The sequence below is a fragment of the Salvelinus sp. IW2-2015 genome, unplaced genomic scaffold, assembly GCF_002910315.2.
Source record: "Salvelinus sp. IW2-2015 unplaced genomic scaffold, ASM291031v2 Un_scaffold1048, whole genome shotgun sequence".
Taxonomy (NCBI): Eukaryota; Metazoa; Chordata; class Actinopteri; order Salmoniformes; family Salmonidae; genus Salvelinus; species Salvelinus sp. IW2-2015.
In genome coordinates, this window is record NW_019942703.1 from 59,997 (window position 1) to 64,063 (window position 4,067).

At 45.5% G+C, this 4,067-nt stretch overlaps 1 pseudogene; it reads left to right on the plus strand.

Annotated features, from left to right (window-relative positions):
• The first annotated feature begins 201 nt into the window (after positions 1–201).
• The window catches only part of LOC112069564 (fibulin-5-like), a 13,403-nt pseudogene continuing 9,537 nt past the window's right edge, over positions 202–4,067 (plus strand).

Consider the following 4,067-nt stretch of genomic DNA (forward strand, 5'->3'; position numbering starts at 1 on the left):
TCTATAAATCAGGATGGCCTGAATTCAGACTTAACTCTATAAATCATTGACACAGAAACCTGTTGGTGGAAAATCAGTGCATATATTTTATATAATTATACATATAGTGTCAAGGCACAAGGCGAGACACAGATGCAGACACAGGAGGTAGATGGTTGGACTCTTAGATGTTTAATAATCCAAAATGGAGTAGGCAAGAGAATGGTCGTGGACAGGCAAAAAGGTCAAAACCAGATCAGAGTCCAGGAGGTACAGAGTGCCAGACAGCTCGAGGTCAAGGCAGGCAGAATGATCAGGCAGGCGGGTACAGAGTCCAGAAACAGGCAAGAGTCAAAAAACCGGGAGACTAGAAAAAGGAGAATGCAAAAAACAGGAGAACGGGAAAAAACGCTGGATGACTTGGAAATATACAAGACGAACTGGTACAGAGAGACAGGAAACACAGGGATATATACACTGGTACAGAGAGACAGGAAACACAGGGATAAATACACTGGTACAGAGAGACAGGAAACACAGGGATAATACACTGGTACAGAGAGACAGGAAACACAGGGATAAATACACTGTACAGAGAGACAGGAAACACAGGGATAAATACACTGGTACAGAGAGACAGGAAACACAGGGATAAATACACTGGTACAGAGAGACAGGAAACACAGGGATAAATACACTGGTACAGAGAGACAGGAAACACAGGATAGAGAGAGACAGAAACACAGGGATAGAGAGAGACAGGAAACACAGGGATATAAAACTGGTACAGAGGAGACAGGAAACACAGGGATAAATACACTGGTACAGGGAGACAGGAAACACAGGGATAAATACACTGGTACAGAGAGACAGGAAACACAGGGATAAATACACTTGTACAGAGAGACAGGAAACACAGGGATAAATACACTGGTACAGAGAGACAGGAAACACAGGGATAAATACACTGGTACAGAGAGACAGGAAACACAGGGATAAATACACTGGCACAGAGAGACAGGAAACACAGGGATAAATACACTGGGGAAAATAAAGCCTGGAGGGGGTGAAGACAATAACAAGGACAGGTGAAACAGATTAGGGCATGACATATAGCATCAACATGTTAAAAAAAAATCTGATTTCCCCCTAGCTAATGTTTGTCTGCAGTCGGCTTTGATCGTAGTGTAATGAGACAGGCAGAGAGAGTGATGAGACAGGCAGAGAGAGTGATGAGACAGGTAGAGAGAGTGATAGACAGGCAGAGAGAGTGATGAGACAGGTAGAGAGAGTGATGAGACAGGCAGAGAGAGTGATGAGACAGGCAGAGAGAGCGATGAGACAGGCAGAGAGAGCGATGAGACAGGCAGAGAGAGCGATGAGACAGGCAGAGAGAGTGATGAGACAGGCAGAGAGAGCGATGAGACAGGCAGAGAGAGTGATGAGACAGGCAGAGGAGATGAGCTCGTCCGTGGTGGTCGGCGAACCCTCAAGCTTCTGGCTCGTTCGCTCTGCGTGGCATCGACTGTTCCACAAAACCATGCTGAAGTGGCCAAGTCTATATTCACGTTTATAAACAAAGGGTCACTACAGTTCTTATTATATGTGTGGTGATCATAGTTTTTTTTTTAGTTCATTTTATCAGAGAGGAGGGTGAGCAACATTTTATTTTTAATAGTACAAGGGGGAAATATATTTTCCGTTGGGGGAGGAGGGATGCATTTAACCCAGTGGAACCAACCTCTCTCTCTCTTCTCTCTTCCAGACATGATGAGTGTGAGACAGACTCCCACCAGTGTAACCCACCCAGGTGTGATCAACACAGCTGGAGGATACACCTGCTCCTGTACCGAGGGCTACTGGCTGGTCGGGGGACAGTGTCAGGGTAAGAACCTGTGTGTGTGTGTGTGTGTGTGTGTGTGTGTGTGTGTGTGTGTGTGTGTGTGTGTGTGTGTGTGTGTGTGTGTGTGTGTGTGTGTGTGTGTGTGTGTGTGTGTGTGTTTATGTGTGTGGGAAATTTGTGCAACGAATGGTAAGTTCTGGGTTTCCACCCATTACAGACAATGAAATCATATTATTTCAGGAGTAGGCCAGATACTATGCTATATCGTCATTACGGAAATGTCAATCATTACTATATGTGGAAATACACTATATGTTTTAAAGTGTTTTTTTGCTGTGTGTGTGTGTGTGTCTGCACGGTGTGTGTGTCCCCATCTGCCAAGGTGGGGACACACCTTGCTTTTCCTGATTGTTCCAGGTCTCTTTGTGTGTCCAGACATTTTTTTTTTTTTTTTTATTTCACCTTTATTTAACCAGGTAGGCTAGTTGAGAACAAGTTCTCATTTGCAACTGCGACCTGGCCAAGATAAAGCATAGCAGTGTGAACAGACAACACAGAGTTACACATGGAGTAAACAATAAACAAGTCAATAACATGGTAGAAAAAAGAGAATCTATATACAATGTGTGCAAAAGGCATGAGGTAGGCAATAAATCGAATAATTACAATTTAGCAGATTAACACTGAAATGATAAATCATCAGATGATCATGTGCAAGAAGAGATATTGGTACTGGTTGATTGATTGATTGATTGTTTAACTTCCATCTCTCTGTGTCCAGACATTGATTGTTTAACTTCCATCTCTCTGTGTCCAGACATTGTTTAACTTCCATCTCTCTGTGTCCAGACATTGTTTAACTTCCATCTCTCTGTGTCCAGACATTGTTTAACTTCCATCTCTCTGTGCCCAGACATTGTTTAACTTCCGTCTCTCTGTGTCCAGACATTGATTAACTTCCATCTCTCTGTGCCCAGACATTGTTTAACTTCCATCTCTCTGTGTCCAGACATTGATTGTTTAACTTCCATCTCTCTGTGCCCAGACATTATTTAACTTCCATCTCTCTGTGTCCATACATTGATTGTTTAACTTCCATCTCTCTGTGTCCAGACATTAACTTCCATCTCTCTGTGTCCAGATATTGATTGTTTAACTTCCATCTTTCTCTGTGTCCAGACATATTGTTTAACTTCCATCTCTCTGTGCCCAGACATTATTTAACTCTCTCTCTCTGTGTCCAGACATTGATTGTTTAACTTCCAATCTCTCTTGTGCCCAGACATTGTTTAACTTCCATCTCTCTGTGCCCAGACATTGTTTAAACTTCCATCTCTCTGGTCCAGACATTGATTGTTTAACTTCCATCTCTCTGTGCCCAGAACATTATTTAACTTCCATCTCTCTGTGCCCAGACATTATTTAACTTCCATCTCTCTGTGCCCAGACATTGATGAGTGTCGCTACGGGTACTGCCAGCAGCTGTGTGCAACGTGCCAGGCTCCTATTCCTGCTCCTGTAACCCTGGCTTCCTCCTCAACCCTGACAGCAGGACCTGCCAAGGTGGACACACACACACACCGTGCAGACACACACACACACACACACACCGTGCAGACACACACACACACACACACACACACCCACACACACACACACCGCTGCAGACACACACACACCGTGCAGACACACACACACACACCTGCAACACACACACCACACACACACACACCGTGCAGACACACACACACCGTGCAGACACACCACCACACACCCGTACAGACACACACACAAAACCGTGCAGACACTCACACAAAACCATGCAGACACATACCAACCGTGCAGACACACACCGTACAGACACACACACTGTACAACACACACAAACTTGCTGACACACCACACACACTGGCATCCATGCATACACCCGTACACACACACACACACACACACACACACACACACACACACACACACACACACACACATGCACGAACACACACGCACGCACGCACACACACACACACACACACACACACACACACACACACACACACACACACACACACACACACATGCACGACACACACGCAACGCACGCACGCACGCACGCACAGCACACACACACACACACACACACACACACACACACACACCATGCACGAACACACGCACGCACGCACGCACGCACCACACGCACGCACGCACGCACGCACGCCACCACACACAAACACACACACACACA